The following is a 21404-nucleotide window of genomic DNA, read 5'->3' as shown; positions in this document are numbered from 1 at the left end:
CCACATGCTAAAAACCTAACCAGTTTGGGGTCACTGCAACCTTCGGCTGTGGTAGGTGTCAGTCTTTCAAAACCCACAATTGGTTTTCCCTGTGGATAAAAGTTCATAATTGTCTCAGATTCAGAACTGGAAGAGAGACTGGACAGATTAGCCTGTTTCTTCATATAGCTCAGGCCTTTGATCAGGGCCGGCGCTTCCACTAGGCGACCCTAGGCGGTCGCCTAGGGCGGCAGGATTTGGGGGGGTGGCATTTTGCTGCCCTCGGCGGAAATTTGGCGGTGGGGGGTCCTTCTGCTCCGGGTCTTCGGCGGAAATTCGGCGGCGGGTCTTTCACTCGCTCTGGGACCTGCCACCGAAGTGCCCCGAAGACATGGAGCGAAAGGACCCCCTGCCACTGAATGCTCAAAGGAGGAGCGCTGCCGCCTAGGGCGGCAAAAACCCTGGCGCCGCTCCTGCCTTTGATCTCTGCTCCAGCAACAAGTTATCAGCAGATGATGGTCCCCTCCTCAGGGCATAGCTTCAAAAGGCTGGGTTTTTGTGTAACTAGAGGTAGGGGAATTTGCTTTAACCCCTTCTTAGATATTCTTCAATGTCATGAGCTAGCATGCCTTTGAAGCCAGTTGGGATCAGCTGCTAAATCACGGGTAAGGCTATCAGTCAGCCTCTCTCCTGAGTTGGCAGCCTAAGAGCAAATTAGTGCCCCCAGTTGGGTGTAATGGGGCTTAATTAGAAACTGACCCCCAATTAGTCATGTTCTGCACCTGGGGTGTGATTAATTGCCTCCTGGCTTGAAGAGGTGGAGCTAGGCCTTAAATAGAGCTGAGAACTCAGTAGAGGGGAGGAGACCCTGGAGGGAAAAACAAGTGGAGTTTCTCCTCTGGAAAGAGCTGGAGGAAGATAGGCTGAGACACCTACTCGGAGCAGAGTAAGCGCCTGTGGTGGAGCCTTGGGCTAGGGCCTTGAGAGGAGAAGAAACTAGAAGAGCAGCATAGGAGTAGAGTTACCAGATATCTGGGTTTTCCTGGACTTGACCTCTTTTTTTGGTCCTTTGATCTCTGTCCAGGTGGATTTTTGAAATCTGAGTAAATGTCCATGATTTTTTATATGATACTGCCACCCTTACTTCTGTGCTGCTGCTGGCAGTGGCGCTGCTTTCAGTGCTGGGTAGCTGGAGAGTGGCAGTTGCTGTACCCTCTTCCCCTCCACCCCCCGAGCTTCCTCTCCCCTTGGCAGTGCCCTCTATTTGGAAACTTGAAATATGGTAACTCTACCCAGGAGGGGCAGAAGAGCTAGTTATTATGAGAGAAGCTTTGCAGCAGGGGGATCCGTAAGGAAAGCTGTTGGAATCTCTGGAGAAGGTAGGCAGTAGAGGAACGCAGCTGGAGAAGAAACAGGAATTTGGTGGAGCCCGACAGCAGAAGAAAGGACTCTTAGTTCGGAGTATTTGATTTTGAACTTGGAGTTGGACCCTTAAGTTAACCCCAAACGGGGACTGAACTGTGTGTGACTTGGCTGGAGGGTTGAGCCACAGAAGACCCGGGAAAAGAGTCCAGAGAAGGGACTGGCTGGGACTTATCCTTGAGAACCGAGCAAGTGGCCAGTAGAGGGAGTGTGGGAGGCAAAGTCCCCTGCAATGCTGTGTCTGGCACAGAGGGGTGCCCTAGAAGTAAGGATGTGCATCTACACCCAGGAAATCCACATCTAATTTATCATCCCAAAAGTGCATTCTTGTCTGGCACATTTTCATTGTGGTCCTTGAGCTCCTAGGCCTCCCATTACATCTCCCCCCTTGAGAGGTTACATGAAATCCTAACCCACAATAATGTATAAACTTTGTATTTAACAGTATGTACCCCAAAGATACTTAAAGTTAATTCAATAAGTTTCCCAAGGATATGCAGGAAATCACTATACCTGACATGGTGTCATTGAAGTCAATGAGATTATTCCCATGGGAGAATACTTGTGTAAGGGTTTGCAAGGTCATGTTTCACAATTCCACAAAACTTGGTTTCTACTCTCAGGGTCACTTCCTGAGAAGCAGATAAAGAGCACTCAGTGTTTCTCTGGATGGAAAGGGCAAAGATGCCTTTAAATCATCTGCATTGGGCTAATCCCATGAGGTAATTTAAAATTGCCCCAAGGCTGCTTTAAATTGTGCCATCTGCCTAGGGGATGCCCTAGCCATGCCACCTTTTCCTCCTCCACACACCTCCAGCCCCCCTTGCTTGGTAGCCAATAATCTGGTATCATACGAACTGCTGCAGCAGCTCTGGGCCATCCTCCAGTGGCTGAATCTACTCATTTAGGGCTGATTTGCACTGGGTGAGCAGCATAAAGCAAACTTAATGAACTGAAGAAAAGAGGCCAACATATTTTTTACTGGTCTGTCTCCATGACACTCTTTGTGAATGTGCTGCTTTCATATTAGAATTTGAAAGTCACATTTCAGATACAGAGGAAATTTAGGGAGATGCTGCCCTGGCAAAGGCCAGGAACAAATGTGTCTTGCTCTAAAGATGAAATATTTTGTCTATCTGGTAATTCCTTGCCCCAAAAGGTGTTACCACTTCCTTTTCCACATCGTAACATCACTTTCTTAAATGGCAAGCAGGAAAGGTGATAGTCAAATAAATTAAATTGCAGCACTGGAAAACCTGGCTCACTAGCATTGAAATGTCATTTCTCAAATTATCCAGCATATTGAAAGGGGTTTCTTCAGGAATAAACTCATGGCATGGCAATTACAGGACATGGATTACCCAGAGCTTGCACAGTGGGCCAAATTCTGCCCTTAGTTAATTGGGATTGTGTGAGTGTAGCTAAAGGCAGAAATTGTCCCACTGATTGGGTATTTTATTTTTAAATCTGTATTGCACAGTATATTTCTGGTAATGATTTTTTCCCCCAGCTAACAGGGCTCTACAGGTCTGTTTGGTTACTATGTGCAATTTTATTTGAAGTAAGACAGGCTAGCCAAATCAGATAAAAGAAAGACCATCCACAAACTTAGAAACATTTTCAGTTTCATTCTCATATTTATAAATAATCATGTTTAGAATCAGTCTCACACAAGAAGTCTGCCTGTATTTCTAATTTTTCATCTTGCTCCAAAGTATGTGTTTTCATTAAGTAGGTATCTTAGCTTGGTATTTTGCAGATGTTTGAAATTAGCTAGATGTGTAGCATCACCTCCAAGCTTGGGCTGCTGCTATCTGCACACCTTCTTTGGACAGGCAAATAGCTCCTGTGAAAGCCATGGAGAACAATGAGATACTTGGGCCTGAAGCATTTATTCCCTGGGAGGTTGATGGTATAGCTGATCTAGGAACCCTCTTCTGCCATGAGGAGGAGAGAAAGGAGGAAACATAGTAAATTACTGTATCCCACTACCAAAATTCTTTTGGGGGGAGGTGTGACTGCAGAGCGCCCCACTCAGAATACTACTGTGGGGCCTTTCCTACTTCTCAAAATGCTATTGGACAGTGACAGAATTAAATATCTGTATATGTTTTCAGTTCTTTGACAGAATGGAGCAGCCACTCTCCTTAATCTTTCCAGAGTAGTGTATGAGTATGTGGATGTCACCATGCTGATGCCTGTGTAAATAAATCCTCTTGTATAGGAAACTAGCAAATAGAAACAAATTGTAAAACAGGATAATCAAAAACTTGATCTGAATTGTACTTTACAGTTTCTAACTTATCTTAAGAAACATAACCAGAGGGAAACTATCTGTTTGGTTTAACAATGTTCATTTAACTTATTTGATGTTTGAAGTGGATGGTTAAAACTTTTTTCATTATTTCTCATTTCATATGCTTCTGTACTTCCTGGTAATGGCCAAGACTGGTATTAAGAAGCCAACATGTTATGAGAGATGTTATTAAATTCACAGCTCAACTAGAGTCAGGAAGTACCAGAAATCTAATGATAAGCCTATTTTCAAGAGCGATCCAAGTTACTTTTGCAGATTCAAAATGTGTAGCTGCGTGAAGCCCCTGAGCTTTAAGGTGATTATCAGAAATTTTCCTAAAAAGGATTATCACTGAACACTCCAATTTGAAATATGCTCTGAGAATAGCATGTTTTATTCTTCAGTTTTTCCTGTGGATTTTACATTTTTTTTCTGTGGGAATTTACTTTCAGATGTCAAGGCTATACAGTCAGCGCTCTCCATTTCCAATTGGCCTGCATGCAGAGTGAAATAATGTACTGGGGCTGTGACACGTGCTGGGGTGCAATCCAGAGCAGTGAATGGTTGTGTTACTGCCTGCCTTGTAGCTTTGGGTGCTTCAATGCTCTGTGGCTCACAGCCTGGGCACCAACAATCACAGACAAGCATGCACTGAGAGTCTGTGTGTTAGGCAGCTCTGGCTGAGTGCTCTGATTCCAGCAGTCTGTTTGTTACATCCCACCTCTACTCTAGTGGCCACCAATCTTGCTTACTATTAGACAAGTGACTCCAACACACTCCCAGTCCCGAATTTTCCCAAAACCATGTGCTCTGTAGTATCTAGCCCTTTCCTGCACCATTCAGATGAAAATACTAAGATTTCCTTTAAAGAGTCAGTACCCTGCAGTTTGCCACATTAACTGGAGTTAACAACCACTTCAATTCAAATACAGCGCTGGGTTGGTTTTGATTAAAATAAAGTTTATTAACAAGAGGATGTAGGTAAGTAAAACAAGGTAGAAAGGGTTACAAGCAAATAAAAGTGAAAACATGCATCTAAATGTCTAAAACTGAATCAAGCAGGCTACAGCCTTTGTATACGATGGCTCCTTTAATCAATCACTCTTTGTCCAGCATGGCTGATTGTCTCTCAGTCAGGACCTTCCACAGAAATGCAGGGTGCTGCTTTCTCTTGTCTTCCTAGGGGAAAGATAACTCGGGGTTCTTTGCCCCCTCTCTTTTATAGTCCAATAAATTTTTGAAATGGATTCTTCTGACGGTTACTCCCCAAAATAAAGTTCATTCAGGTAGCGTAGAAAGAGATATGGAGTGCGAAAGTGAAGAAAGTTCCATGTCGGTTTCTTCCCCCACTGGTGTTTGCTAAAATGCAAATTGATCCATTCTTGCCCTCTCCAATGCAAATGTATGGCCCCTTGACATAGGATTGCTAATAGACTCTGACAACACTGGAATGCGTTACCTAGGGAGGTGGTGGAGTCTCCTTCCTTGGAGGTTTTTAAGGCCCGGCTTGACAAAGCCCTGGCTGGGATGATTTAGTTGGGAATTGGTCCTGCTTTGAGCAGGGGGTTGGACTAGATGCCCTCTTGAGGTCCCTTCCAACCCTGATATTCTATGATTCTATGAACACCAGTCTGGAGGTGTTGGCTTGTCCTTTGTCTGGGAAAAACCTGTTTGCTCACTCCCAAGACTAGTCTGGTAAGCACATTTTAGTTGCACATGTCCTTCATATGTGTATGGTCCCTTGGGTGTTTGTTGTACACACATCACACAAGAATATTAATCAGTGTTTTGTTAGTTTTCCAATGATACCTTACCTGAGACATATCCTATGCAGTTTATGATGGTAATAAATTGGGGTATGCTGAACTGGTCAGGCCTGCTGAAACTCACTACCAGATACCAGTGAGCCCCTTGCATTGGGATGCTGTTAGGGTCATAGGCTATGCTTCAGAATGCTAGGGAATTTTGGAAATTATTGAAAATTACATTCAGATCATTCAATAATATTCTTTAGACCTGGGAATCTTTACTATTTTTGAAGAAATCAGAATGATCAATTGCTAACTTCTTACATTATTAACAGGACTCTTAGAAGTATCCCTAAAAAGATTAATGCGGCCGATTTAATGATGATCACAGGAAAGTCATGAATAGATTCTTTAAAGAAGAAACTAGGGTAAATGAGGTGCACTTAAATTTGTCATTTTACATTCCATCTACTTGCATTCTTTCTTACTAACAATTAGTTCATTAAATGGAAAGTTGATTTATCTGAATTTCAATTAGTTTTTTTTTTCTGAAGATATAGGGGAGCAGATGTGTTTGATTTATGACTTTATAATACTACAGAAACACAATATTCTTCTGAGTCTGTGATTCATTTGTTAACATGTTACAAATGTTACTATCAATAGTTAATAAATCCTTATAATAATGCATAATTATATACCTCTTTTCAATATTTTTTCTTTTTACATTCATTTATTTGTAAATTATTTGATTCAAAGAGATAGCTGTAGGGCATCGCAGAGACTATATCTAAGGGCACATAGATTCTGATTTCAACAGGTACTAAGAACATACATAAATTATTTGTTATTAACATAAAAACATAAGAGAGCCATACTGGGTCTGACCAGTGGTCCATCTAGCCCAGTATCCTGTCTTCCAACACTGGCCGGTGCCCGATGCTTCAGTGGGAGTGAACAGAACAGTGTAATGTAATGAGTGATACATTTCCTATTGTCCAGTCCTAGCTTCTAGCAGTCAGAGGTTTAGGGACACCCAGAGCATGGGGTTATGTCCCTGATCATGTTGGCTAATACCCATTGTTGGACCTATCCTCCACGAATTTATCTAATTCTTTTCTTAACCCAGTTATATTTGTGGCCTTCACAAAATCCCCTGGCAATGAGTTCCATAGGTTGACTGAGTGTTGTGTGAAGAAATATTTCCATTTGTTTGGGTGACTCCTGGTTTGTGTATTATGAGAAGTGGTAAATAATACTTTCTTGTTCACCGTGCATTCATGCAGGCATGATTTTATAGACCTCTATCATGTCCCCCCAAGTTGTCTCTTTTCTAAACTGAACAGTCCCACTCTTTTTTAATCTCTCCTCATATGGAAGCTGTTCTATACCCCTAATCATTTGTGTTGCCCTAGTCTGCCTACTCTATATTTTTTCCAATTCTAATGTATATATTTTTGAGATGGGGTTACCAGAATTACATGCAGTATTCAAGGTGTGGGAGTACCATGGATTTATAGAGTGACATTATGATATTTTGTCGTCTTATCGATCCCTTTCTTCTCTCATTAAGAAACATTCTGTTAGCTTTTTTTTTTACAGGTACTGCACATTGAGCAGATGTTTTTAGAGAACTGTCCACAATGACTCCAAGATATCTTTTTTGAGTGGTGACAGCTAATTTAAACCCCACCATTTTGTATGTATGTATAATTAGAATTATGTTTTCTAATGTGCATTACTTTGCATTTATCAACATTGAATTTCATCGCCATTTTGTTGCCCAGGCACCCAGTTTTGCGAGATCCCTTTGTAACTCTTTGCAGTCTGCTTTGGACTTAACGATCTTGAGTAATTTTGTGTCATCTGCAGACTTTGCCAATATGCTGTTTACCTCTTTTTCAAGATTATGTATTAACATGTTGAACAACACTGGTCCCAGTACATATCCAAGAGAAGACCTTCCCTCATATCCTATGACTTTTTATTGTGGTGAGGGACCTTGTCAAAGGCTTTCCGAAAATCCTAGTACATTCTATCACCTGGTTCACCCTTGTCCACATGTATGTTTGAATAATTCTAATAGATTGGTGAGGCATGATTTCCCTTTACAAAGTCATTCAGACAAATCATGTAAATAGAACATTCCAAAGTGATATTAGCAGTTTATTATTGCACTTGCAGTGGAAAATCAAGCTGGTTTGTGGTAAATCAATTTGTAGCTGGCAGACATACAAGTGAACTGATCTTACTACAGAGTTTAGTGTGACATCATTAAGCATGACTAGGCATAGATGACTTATGCTGTTGCTAAATCATATATTCCGAAAGTAGTATTTTGAGTTGGTATTTTAGTTTGAATCCAAGATCGTGTTACTTTTGACCTTTTTATTTTATACTATAAGTAGTTGATCTGAGTATGCTCATATTTCCTTGTTCCTGTTGCAGAAGAAAAACATGGAGTATACTATATATATTACTATATGTCTACTATACAATTTATCAAGGATTTTCATACCAATCTCATGCTATTTATGCCAGTTCTACTACCTTTTAGATGCCTTTTACCAGATAGTTCCTGTTAAATCTTGGCTTTTATTGGAAAAATATGAGGGCATGTGAATCAATTTTACAATGAAAATTTAATTTTTGTGCAGTAAATTAAAGAAATGCAGAGTATACAGAAATGACCAACATGAATAATTTTGCTTGTTGCCCATACCCCCTTAGAACATGGAGACAGGTTCTGGCAGCTGTTTGTGTGTGTTAAGAGGGGATGGCATTTATCTCTCTTGTTAAATCCTTGATTGACGCAAACTGCCTAAATCTCCTTACAAAGAAACAATCATTGTGAAGCATGCTAGGAAGGGCAGGCAGGAGGCAACTCATTCTGATAGAGAATGTCTCTCATATGTAGGAGGAAATCGGTACATATCTGTGATAATTGCTTGTATTTGTCATTCCACCTCATACCCTCCCCATCACCCCCACCCCAAATTGGAATATTAAATCAAGGCCTTATCCTACATTCCTTGCACACCCTCCCCCAATAACAACTGAATTTGATGACCTTTAAGATGTGCAAGGAATTCAGTTCCCTAAAGTATGATTATTTTTTTGCTTGCTTTCTGGCTGACAGAAAGATGAAGAATAAACTATGAAAATAAACAGTAAAATAAAATCCTTAAGTGTCCTGTTCTGCATTGGGAGGCCCAATAATTTTGAGCTAATTGATTTACCTTTGAAGGGAAATGTTATCATTCTGCAACATTTAAATCAGTCACCCACGTACAAACAAGGACAAAACAATTATGTTGAAATTGTATTGCATTACTTAACAACAAGAAAACCTTGCAGCCTCAGTTTAGGAAATGGTTAAATCTTGACATTTTTGCAGAGATAACATGACCTGTTTCATTATCTGGCTTGACCCAATTTGGCAGCCTTGAGTTTTGTCAGTCTTGTATGCATTTTTTCTCACTAAAACTGATGTAAAAGCTTGTCATTAAATCAAATACATGTAACAGAAAGGAAATATATATACATACACATACACATTTTGGAATACTCTGTCAAAGAGGCTTGTCACAAAATATCTTGTACATCAAATCAAATCTGAAGATATGAGAAGCACGATGGGCCCCAAACAACCTGATCTTTACAAGCACTTGAATAGATACTCATACAAACTCACCACTGCAATTTCACAAAAAATAAATTTCCCTTGACCAAATCTACTGTACATCACAATAAAAAGTAGAGGGGGGTTTTAAGAAAATTCAGTAGTGTTCCATGGAAGGCCTCATCTTAATGTGGAACTGGTACTGAAGATATAAAAAACTAAAAATGTATTGTTGTTAATTTACAGCTGCCCATCTGGTTTGATGCCATGCCAATGGGAACAAAGTTAAATTTGCATGATTCCTTATGTCCTGAGTACTTCAGAGAAATCAGGAATCTTGTGAAATTCCAGCTAGCTGACATAGGAAGAGGGCAGGTTAAGAGGAGGAAAGATGGATTGGAAGATTAATGAAAGGAAAAAAATAAAAAATGGGAGGAGGAAGTGGTGGGGGGAGACATTTGGTAAGGAAACACTAAAGTCAGCCTAAGTAAGGTTTACATAAAGAGAGCTAAGGAAAAAGGGGAGTCACAGACAGAAGGGAAATAAGTTGAGGAAGGCAAAGAAAAGAAAGAAAAAAATAGTTACAGAGAAAGAGAACACTTGGTTAAAAAGAGTTACATTTCAAAAAATGAATCTGAATAATTTATTTTTTCTTAAAAGTCCATTGGATTTTATTTATGTTCTTTTAAAGAAAATGGGTGAAATCTGTGATTTTGCCATTGACTTTAATAGATTCAACCCCTGGGTTCAAATCCTCAGTGATTACAAGTGTGAATGAGTTTGGTAGCCTCATCCTACATCCACTTGTCCCTGTTGTCAAACCACCATACAGTTCTGTAAATCTTTGCCTTTAATGGCAGCATAGTCTCAAGGCCTAAGAGCTGAAGTAGCAGGGTGTCACATGCAGTCACTGAGGTGAACAGGAGAAATATACGTTGTTCCTGAACAAACACTGGTGCAAAAAAAGGATGTTTGTCTCTGACTTTCATGTGATAAAAATGAAGAAAATGGATTAGATCTTTGAGCTGTGGTCAAGTGAAAAATTCTCTAAGTTTTATTTTAAATTTAAAACAAGCTTACAAAATTTCTTCAGCTGTTAATAATTTAGGGAAAGGATATAGAATACATTGTGGAGAGAGAGAGCTGAACTCTATTTTTCATTACAGTCCATGAACCAAAACATACATATTTCCTGTCATCTATCTTGCTGATGTTATAGCCTTTATGCAATAAATTACATATTTAGTTATTTTCATTATTATATGTTCATTATTTTATTGTCAAATTCAACATCAATCATGGAGACAATATACCTGTTTAGGCACAGGACTGTTTCTGCCTTTTGTTGTATTTGCTTTCCTGTTTCTGTTTTTCTCTCTCTTTTCCTAGTGTATGAAATTTGCGCAATTGCCTTTATAATTCACATTGTGTGTTTCTACAGTTTACTTAAGCCGCCTCCTCATGGATTAAATCTGTCCAAGGTCATGTCTGCTGTATACTAGAAATGGCGTACAGTAGCTGTGCTCTTCTGCAAGCTTCCTTCCAGCCCCCTCTTATCTAAATGCTGCCCATGCACCTAATCTGGGACACACAGTCATTGTCTTAATTACCTTCTCTGATTACTTTCTGATTTTTGACTTCTCACTGTGGCTAACGCATTTAGATTTAATATGCATGATTTATTCTGCCACTGAAATCTCTTATGTCAATAGAGGAGACTCATTTCAATGTTAGATAATAAACTAAGGAACAGATTCAAACCTGGTATAAAAGGGTGTATTTGACTCTACTCTAAGTTAATATGCTTTACTATGACTTTTTTAAAGGATGAGGTAATATCCATTTTTAGTGTAAGTCTATTGTGGAATCCAAATAATTTGAAATGTTAAATATATGACTCAAGATAAAGGCATACTTAATTTAATATTACTTAATTGTACTCTGAATACTGACTTTAAAACAGTTAATTTTAATATAGGAATATGACGGGAATGGAAATGGTGTTGGTCATAATGAGCCAGTCTTGACGTCTTTGGGAGTTTTGCCTGAGAGGATACTGCAGAAATAGCCCCAATTTGAGGGAAATAATTGTTTGCTTTCTTAGCCTAAAGATAAGTTAATGATAATGGATAACATCAATAATCTAGAATGTGCGTAACTGTGGAACAAATGGAAAGGGAAAGTCCTGCATTTAGCATGACCTCATTATGTAATCCAGCTCCACATGACTCATAAAATCAACTAGGAATATTTGTGATTTTTATTTCCATATATTGCCTGACTTTTACAGAAATAGATAACTAATAAAGGTGAGCTAAACTGAAGGAGAAAAGGGTTAGCCTGGAAATAAGCAAATATCAAAGGTGTTCAAATTTAATTTAAATGATTCAAATGCATAATTTGTACAAAAATCATATCTTAATAATATCTGGGCTGCCTAACTGGCCTAATTTATAACATGCAAGTGACTTGCTACACATTACATTAAGTTATTAAGTAGGAGAACCTTGCCCATAAGAGGCCAGAGAGGTTTACTCTTAATAAATTAACTTTGAACATTGAGGTCCCTGTCTGAACCAAAAGAATTTTGTTGTTTCTGAGAACAACACTAGGAAAAAATACCTTGTTTTGCCCATGTAGGAAAATTTCGGTGACCTCTTTAGGAAGCGCAAGATCTCGCCCATGGTTTGGACTTAAAATTTGGCAGGGGTGTGGCCTTTGTGTCAGGGATGTGACTTCTGCTGTCCCAACTGAAATTCATCAACATTTGGCCAAATTATAAATCTTTGAAAAATTGCATTTCACACATGCTTGGTAGAGATTTGCTGGAGATTCACAGCAAAATCTCCGAGGATTCCATCCTCGCTGAGCATACTCAAGCCTGGGGCTGCAGGCAGCTCAATAGCACTTTCCCTGCAATTGCAGCACTAGGTTTCTGCAGGCTGTGCCGGGGCCTGGCACTGGAATAGTGACCAGGGAGACTGTCTCTTCCATGTGCCCAATGTTCTACCCCCTCTGGGACCCAGACAGTAAGGAGGTGGAAGCTACCTAATTCAGGTAGAGAGGGGACAAGTGTTGGACTAGCGGGGATGGAGTAGATTGGGACAAGGAGCCTGGGGAGGAAAGGGGGACCGACACACAACTGAGACTGGAGGTTGGCGCAGAGTCGGGGGAGGGAAATTATGACTTGGAGTTGGGGTAGGGGGAGACTGGGATTGGCTGGGCAAGGAGCATGGGACTGGAAACTAGGGGAGAGCAAAGAATTAATAGATTCTAGATATTAACGTCAGAGGGACTGAGTAGATCATTTAGTCGGACCTCAGGGGAGACTGGGACTGAGAGATGGGGAAGGAAACATGGTGTATATATGGGGGTTGGAAGGGATAGGAGCCAGTGGTGGGGAGGGGGACACTGAGATTGAACAAGGAGCCAGAGATGGATATTGGGACTGACTGGGCAATGAGATTGGGACTAGGGATGACTGGAGTAGGCTGAAGGTACTGAGAGGAGAGGGGAGACAGATCTGACAAGGAGCTAGGTTACAGGGGTGAGCTGGGATTGGCAGGGCAAGGAGACAAAGAGCCAGGTATGTGTGAGGGAGGCCTGGGGGAAGGAGATTTAATGAGGAACACAGGGAGGGAGACTGGGACTGGGGTGCAGTGGAAAGGGATGGAGCAGAAGGGGTCAAGCACTGGCAACCTTAATTCTGCCATTTCCTAACCTTTCGGTGTTTGAACTGCAACCTTAATAGTGGTTTAACATAGAGTTTTTGTTTTTTGTAACATAGTGTAGCTTGTCTAAATTTGTTACACTCTCTTATCATTCTATGTGCTACAGATCTTTTCAGTATACATTTTAATTGGCAAGGAACTGCTTCAGTATCAACAGAGGAAGTGGTGTCAAACTGTAAACAACAAAACAATGCCTTTCAGATTAATATGAGAGGATTATTTCATTACTTCCATATCCTTATCTGATAAGAATAAATGGGAGTTGTGACTTGTCAACCTGTTAAAGGATGATTACTTTTATATTGTAAGATAAGATTTATCTGAAACTCATTATTCCCTGATAAATGATTTTCCAACAAAGGTTGTAAATAGAACACAGACAACCATGTCAGTAATCCATTTTTTATGGCATAGATGGAAGCACGATGAGAGAAAAATCACCTATTTTTAGTCATTTTAACCAAACTGCGATGTTGACCCTTTTTTATATGTATACTTTTAAAGGTTCTAATGTAATGAACACCTTGGAGGTTACCCCCACCTTTCCTGTAGGTCCTCATCTGGGCTAAATGTCCAGTGTCTGGATCTGGGACTGGTGAATCTAAGTGCACACAGCAAGGCAAATGGTTAGGGCTCAACTGGGTGGAAGAATCCTAATATGGGCCATCAAGCCCCAGGCGCCCGGTGAAGGCCCCCTTTGGACACCATATAGCTGAGTTAGCAGGTACTGTGAGGCAGACGCAGCACCCTCCAGCCATCGAGCCTCGGCTGTCCATTGGGTAAAGGTTGCCACATCCTAGAGCATGGATCCTGCTACTACGCACCGCAGGTTGCACATTAAACTATTTGCGTGGACAATCTACCGATATCAATAGCCTCCACCTTCCTGGAGCTCACCATCATCGTTCACCGACCCTTCACCAAAAGACTTGTGGCGTGAGTTTCCTAGGTGGTGCCAACAGGCCTGCGACGTTGGAAGCCAGTAGCCAATGATCTCCATGTGAACGGGCAAGGTGTGATGGACACATGACTCTTGCTCAGCAATGGGAATATGAGGTCCTACTTAGGCGAGCAGGCGGCACTATTCAGGGAAGCCCATCCTCCTTCAATTTGAGAAGCAGTGACAAAATCTTATTATTGGGTGACTTCAGTGCTCACTTTGGAGATGATTATATCACTTGGAACAGAGTCATGGGGAAATTCTGAAGTGGGTCTTTAAATACAAATGGAGAACTACTCCTAACACTCTGCACAGAGTTTGACCTTGCTGTTACAAACACCTTTTTCAACATGCCAGAAAAGTGGTTCTATTCCTGGCAGCACCCTCAGTCAAAATGATGGCACCTTCTGGGCTCTGTCATCACTCAGCGTAAAAGGCCTGAGGGATGTTTACATTACCAGGGCTATGTGAAGCATAGAATGCCTTATGGTTCGCCAACTTATCCATACTAAACTGAATATCAGGATTCATCATCCTAGATTGAAAATTGTTCCAAAACTGAACCGACATGTTGATGTTTCGAATCTTTGCAGAGAAGAGGGGAGAACCAGTTAGCAACTTCCATTCATGCTGCACTATTAAATAGTACCAATGCAAGAGTAAGCAGAACAGTCAATGAAAGGTGGTACACTTTTCAAATTTTCAGTACTATCAACAGCTAAAATAATCCTTGGTGTTCCAACTCAACAAAATGAGGACTGGTTTCATGCAAATGACAACAATATTCAAGCACTCTTTGTGGCCCATTGAGTCATACACCAAGTTGAACTGAACAACCCCTCCTCACTCATGGCTGCAGAAGCCTTCAGGAAATCAAAATCAAAAGTGCAGAAAAAGCTGTGGGAGATGGAGGACACTTGGAGAAATAAAGCAACAGAACTACAAGCTCTTGCTGATACTAATAACACCCGAGGTTTTTTCATGAGTTAAATTCCATTTATGGACCACAAAGAGCCAATAACTGTCCACTGATGGCACCCTTCTGACTGAGTACAGTATGATACCAGAAAGTTGGAAAGAACATTTTGTGACTCTACTCAGTCATGAGCTGAGCGCAAATGATCAAATAGTAGACTCAATCAAACGAATCATAGACTATCAGGGTTGGAAGGGACCTCAGGAGGTCATCTAGTCTATTGGTTCTCAAAGCCGGTCCGCTGCTTGTTCAGGGAAAGCCCCTAGTGGGCTGGGCCAGTTTGTTTACCTGCCGTGTCCGAAGGTTCGGACGATCGCGGCTCCCACTGGCCGCGGTTCACCGCTCCAGGCCAATGAGTGCGGCGGGAAGCAGCTGCCAGCACCTCTCTCGGCCTGCACTGCTTCCGGAAGCCCCCATTGGCCTGGAGCGGCGAACCGCAGCCAGTGGGAGCCGCGATCAGCCGAACCTGCGGACGTGGCAGGTAAACAAACCAGTCCAGCCCACCAAGGGCTTTCCCTGAACAAGCGGCGGACTGGCTTTGAGAACCACTGATCTAGTCCAACCCCTTGCTCAAAGCAGGACCAATCCCCAACTAAATCATCCCAGCCAGGGCTTTGTTAAGACTGACCTTAAAAACCTCTAAGGAAGGAGATTCCACCACCTCCCTAGGTAACCCATTTCAGTGCTTCACCACCCTCCTAGTGAAAAAGTTTTTCCTAATATCCAACCTAAACCTCCCACACTGCATCTTGAGACCATTATTACTTGTTCTGTCATCTGTTACCTCTGAGAACAGCCTAGATCCATCCTCTTTGGAACCCCCTTTCAGGTAGTTGAAAGCAGCTATCAAATCCCCCCTCATTCTTCTCTTCTGCAGACTAAACAATCCCAGTTCCCTCAGTCTCTCTTCATAAGTCATGTGCTCTAGCCCCCTAATCGTTTTTGTTGCCCTCCGCTGGACTCTTTCCAATTTTTCCTCATCCTTCTTGTAGTGTGGGCCCCAAAACCAGACACAGTACTCCAGATGAGGTCTCACCAATGTCAAATAGAGGGGAATGATCACGTCCCTCCATCTGCTGGCAATGCCCCTACTTATACAGCCCAAAATGCTGTTAGCCTTCTTGGCAACAAGGGCACACTGTTGACTCATATCCAGCTTCTCATCTACTGTAACCCCTAGGTCCTTTTCTGCAGAACTGCTGCCTAGCCAGTCGGTCCCTAGTCTGTAGCAGTGCATGGGATTCTTCCGTCCTAAGTGCAGGACTCTGCACTTGTCCTTGTTGAAGCTCATCAGATTTCTTTTGGCCCAATCCTCTAATTTGTCTAGGTCCCTCTGTATCCTATCCCTACCCTCCAGCGTATCTACCACTTCTCCCAGTTTAGTGTCATCTGCAAACTTGCTGAGGGTGCAGTCCACACCATCCTCTAGATCATTAATGAAGACATTGAACAAAACCGGCCCCAGGACCGACCCTTGAGGAACTCTGCTTGATACCAGCTGCCAACTAGACATGGAACCATTGATCACTACCCGCTGAGCCCAACAATCTAGCAGCTTTCTATCTACCCTATAGGCCATTCATCCAGCCCATACTTCTTTAACTTGCCGGCAAGAATACTGTGGGAGACCGTATCAAAAACTTTGCTAAAGTCAAGGAATAACACGTTCACTGCTTTCCCCTCATCCACAGAGCCAGTTATCTTGTCATAGAAGGCAATTAGGTTAGTCAGGCATGACTTGCTCTTGGTGAATCCATGCTGACTGTTCCTGATCACTTTCCTCTCCTCTAAGTGCTTCAGAATTGATTCCTTAAGGACCTGCTCCATGATTTTTCCAGGGACTGAGGTGAGGCTGACTGTCCTGTAGTTCCCTGGATCCTCCTCCTTCCTTTTTTAAAGATGAGCACTACTTTAGCCTTTTTCCAGTCATCCGGGACCTCCCCCGATCACCATGAGTTTTCAAAGATAATGGCCAATGGCTCTGCAATCACATCCACCAACTCTTTTAGCACTCTTGGATGCAGCGCATCTGGCCCCATGGACTTGTACTCGTCCAGCTTTTCTAAATAGTCCCGAACCACTTCTTTCTCCACAGAGGGCTGATCACCTCCTCATGATGCTGTGCTGCCCAGTGCAGCAGTCTGTGAGCTGACCTTGTTCGTGAAGACAGAGGCAAAAAAGTAGAAGCAGGGGCCCTAACCCTTGTGGTAGCTTCACCCACAGCAGTGGTCCCCTGCAGTTTCTATTGCCTAAATAGATATATGGACACAATCTGCTTTGTGTCCAATCAGCTAGTGTGTCTTCACCAGAAGCGCTAGAGCGTGCGCCATTGTAGATTTGTCCTGAGTGTCCCCTTGTAGACATGGCCTTAGAAAATTCTATAGCTATGTCTTCACTGAACTGTTAACTCAAATTATCTATACTCAAGTTAGTTAGCCTAGTTTGAGTGCGAGTAGCCACGTTGTGAAATAACACTCTAGCTACTGTGAAAAAGTCAGACTGGACAGCTATCAGAGAGTGGTGGAAGGCAAATATATCAGCCCTACCATAGTAAAGATTCTTATCCCCCTGAACTGAAAAGAGGTTACTTCAGGTCAACTAGGGACACCTGAGTCCAGTTAAGGGCTGCCTGTGACCTTCTGGTGAGAGAGAGGGAGAAGAGATAAGCTGCAGCAGAGCTAGTGGCAGCAAGGAGAAAAGGCTTCTCCTGGGTGGAAGGCTGCTTTCCTTAGAATAGAGCAGGGGTTCTCAAACTGGGGGTCGGGACCCCTTAGGGGGTCGCAAGGTTATTATATGGGAGGTCGTGAGCTGTCAGCCTCCACCCCAAACCCCGCTTTGCCTCCAGCATTTATACTGGTATTAAATATACAAAAAACTGTTTTTTAATTTATAACAGGGGTTGCACTCTGAGGCTTGCTATGTGAAAGGGGTCACCAGTACAAAAGTTTGAGAACCACTGGTATAGCAGAAGCAACTGAGCCAATGGACTGGAGAAGGACTGGCATCCAGAAGCCAGCATAACAAGGCAACACCCCAGAGACAGGGCAGGGAGAGAGATTCCCTTTTTGTGTTTGGCAGGAGAATACTGCTAGGGCTTACCCTGAGGTCCACCTTGTAAATATTCAAAAATAGAACCTGAGTGAGGAATACCAACTCTCTCGAGTGGGTCTGATTTATTTCAGGCCCCACCACCAGAGGGGGAAACGCTGAGGCCGGTGAGTCAAAGGAGATGCCTTGCCGCACTATATAGTCATTATTAGCAGCACAGAGTGATGGTGTTACCAGCTGATGAGTTGTGCTAACTCCAGCTGGAGTTTGTCCCCTGACAGGCCTGCCAATCTGAGTTAAAAGAACCACCACAGTTGAGCTATAGGCTTTTGTGTGTGGATGGGACGTAGTGTTGCCCCCAATTTATTTTTACAAGGAAGACAAACCCTTAAATTATATATAGTAGTCCTTTATTGTGAGCCTCAGAATTAATGATTTATATGTGGAGTAAAGGCTGTTGGAGCCTAAGCTCTGCTATGCCACTGACTCAGTGTGTGATCTCAAACTGATAGGTTAGAGACTGCGTCTGGTTGCTAACGGTTTGGGGTCTATGGTTGGAGCAGGAAGCTCAACTGTGTATCAATGTCCTTGAGCTTTGCACCATTTACAATGCCTGTCTCACTTTCCTAGACTGCATTAAGGGTTTGGTACTTCACATACTTTCTGACAAAACCACCCTGATGTATTGTGTGAACAAGCAAGGGTGAGCACACACCAGAGTGCTCTGTCAAGAGGCAATCAAGCTGTGGCAGTTCTGCATCAATGAGAGTATCACTCCTTTAACCAAACACTTGCCCGGGATCCAGAATCATCTCTCAGATCATCTCAGCGTGAATTTTTTTCCTTAAGCCCAGTATTCTGAGAGTTATTTTTGGCATCCCAACAATTGACCTGTTCACTACAAGGGACAACAGGAAATGCTGTCTGTTATGCTCTCGAGGGGGCTTCAGTTCAGGTTCCCTAATCCACTCCTTCCATCTCAGCTGGCAGTTGGCTCTCCTGTACACTTTCCCTCCAACCCCGATCATTCCACAAGTCATACTCAAACTGAAAGCAGATCAGGCCAAGTTTATCCTCGTCACCCAGCATAGCCAAGGTAGTGCTGGTTTTCTGACCACCTTGCTTGATTCAGCCTCCCATATCCCTTCCTTTCCATCCCAACCCACTCAAGCAGAATCATGGTCACACTCTGCATTCCCTGCTCAGCTCTCTGCATCTCTCAGCATGGCTGCTCCAAAGTTGAATGAGGAGGAAGAGCAATGTTCAGTGGCTGTTTTACAGGTCCTACTCAGTAGTAGAAAACCTTCTACTAAGATGGCCTGTTCGGGAAAGTGGAAGCATTATTCAGTGTGGTCATTGGCCCATGGAGTTCAGCCCACGCTGGCTAGTATCTGAGACAGCTTGAAGTATTTGATGCATCTTCAGTTGCTGGGCCTTATGCTTAGCTCGTTGAGGGTGTATCCAGTGGTGATCTCAGCCTGTCATCCTCCCATTCATGGAAGATAAGAGTTTTTTCCAATGCCATGATGGTGAGATTCTTGAAAGAAATCCTTCATCTCCATCCACTGGTGTGGGAACTGGTTCCCTTATGGAACCTTAACAGAGTCTTAGTAATTCTCATGGTACCTCCATTCAAGTCTCTGGCATCCTGCCCTTTTCCTCTCTTATGTCTCTGTCATAACTATAAAGGGAAGGGTAATAGCTGTCCTGTGTACAGTACTATAAACCCCTCCTGGCCAGAGACTCCAAAATCCTTTTCCCTGTAAAGGGTTAAGAAGCTCAGGTAACCTGGCTGGCATCTGACCTAAAGGACCAATAAGGGGACAAGATACTTTCAAATCTTGGGGGGGGGGGGGAAGGCTATTGTTTGTGTTCTTTGTTTGGGAGTGTGTTCGTTCTCGGGACTGAGCGGGACCAGACATCAATCCAGGTTCTCCACATCTTTCTAAGCAAGTCTCTCCTATTTCAAACTTGTAAGTAAATAGCCAGGCAAGGCGTGTTAGTTTTCCTTTGTTTTTCTCAACTTGTAAATGTACCTTTTACTAGAGTGTTTATCTTTGTTTGCTGTACTTTGAACCTGAGACTAGAGGGGAGTCCTCTGAGCTCTTTAAGTTTGATTACCCTGTAAGGTTAATTTCCATACTGATTTTACAGAGATGATTTTTACCTTTTTCTTTAATTAAAAGCCTTCTTTTTAAGAACCTGATTGATTTTTCCTTGTTTGAAGATCCAAGGGTTTTGGATCTTGATTTACCTGGAGTTGGTGGGAGGAAGGAGGGGGAATGGTTAATTTCTCCTTGTTTTAAGATCCAAGGAGTTTGGATTTGTTTTCACCAGGGATTTGGTGAAGGTTTTTCAAGGCTTCCCAGGAAGGGAATCCATTGAAATGGTGGCAGCCGAACCAGAGCTAAGCTGGTAGTTAAGCTTAGAAGTTTTTCATGCAGGCCCCTACATTTGTACCCTAAAGTTCAAAGTGGGGATCCAGCCTTGACAGTCTCCTAGAAAGAGTGAGGGAATACAAACTCCCGCTGTGCATTGCTTTCGTCGACTATGAAAAGGCCTTCGATAGCATCGAGTTTAATGCAATATTAAAGGCGCTCACAGAGCAGGGTATTAACACGCAGTACATCAATTTGTTGAAGGAAGTGAATACTGGATGTACAACAGACATTACTCTCCTCGAAACTCTCCTCTGCATCCCAATCGAGAAAGGTGTAAAGCAAGGAGATACGATTTCACCAAAACTATTCACCACCTGCCTCGAAATGGTTATGAACAAGATCAATTGGAGGAGTGGTGTCAACATAAACAGAGAATGATTATCTCATCTCTGATTCATAGACGACATTGTACTAATTGCTGAAAGCACCAACCAACTGCAGAGCATGCTACGAAGACTCAACAAGAAAAGCATTCAGGTCAGCCTGAAGATGAACTGCTGCAAAACAAAATACATGCGATCGGATGTCTTACAAAAAGCCAGAATAATGGTAACAGGAGAAGAAATCGAAGAAGTGGAACAGTACATATATTTGGGCCAAGAAGTTAATATGCGCCAAGACCTAAACGGAGAACTCTAGCGAAGGATTCGGGCAGGATGGTGTGCATTTAATTCCATCAAGGACATCCTCAAAGGAAAAATCGACAAGACCACACTACAAATATCTTCAATTCAACAGTACTGCCAGCCATGCTGTATGGCAGTGAAACATGGGCACTGACGAAGAGAGAAGAGCAGCGGCTGTTGGTAGCTGAAAGGGCAATGGAATGAGCTATGTTGGGAATTTCCTTTCTGGATCGCATCCCACATGAAATGATCAGAGAATGCAGCGGTGTGAAAGATATTGTCGTGGAAAGCAGATATAACAAGATGCGATGAGTGGGCCACATAGCACAGCTCACGGACAATCATTGCTGAGTGGTATCCGCAAGAACAGAAAAGATCACCCAGTCGGCCTCCAAGAAGATGAGAAGATCACATTGTTAAACGTTTCTGACGAACGTTTGGAGAAGAAAGGCGGATATGTTGTGATCGGCGCAGTCTTTACAACAGCTGAAGACCGATCGATCCAGGTGATCCAGGTGATGTCAAAACACTGCATTCCTCATGGTGATAACATCTGCGAGGAGAGTATGTGAGTT

General features: G+C 42.6%; 1 protein-coding gene across 7 annotated transcripts in view; it reads left to right on the top strand.

Annotated features, from left to right (window-relative positions):
* The window catches only part of CACNB2 (calcium voltage-gated channel auxiliary subunit beta 2), a 382138-nt gene that overhangs the window by 192087 nt on the left and 168647 nt on the right, over nt 1-21404 (top strand). The gene's annotated exons all lie outside the window — the stretch shown is intronic.

This window comes from Chrysemys picta, chromosome 2 (assembly GCF_011386835.1).
Source record: "Chrysemys picta bellii isolate R12L10 chromosome 2, ASM1138683v2, whole genome shotgun sequence".
Classification (NCBI taxonomy): domain Eukaryota; kingdom Metazoa; phylum Chordata; order Testudines; family Emydidae; genus Chrysemys; species Chrysemys picta.
The sequence above is the reverse complement of the archived record's forward strand: the minus strand, read 5'-3'. Positions and strand labels throughout refer to the sequence as shown.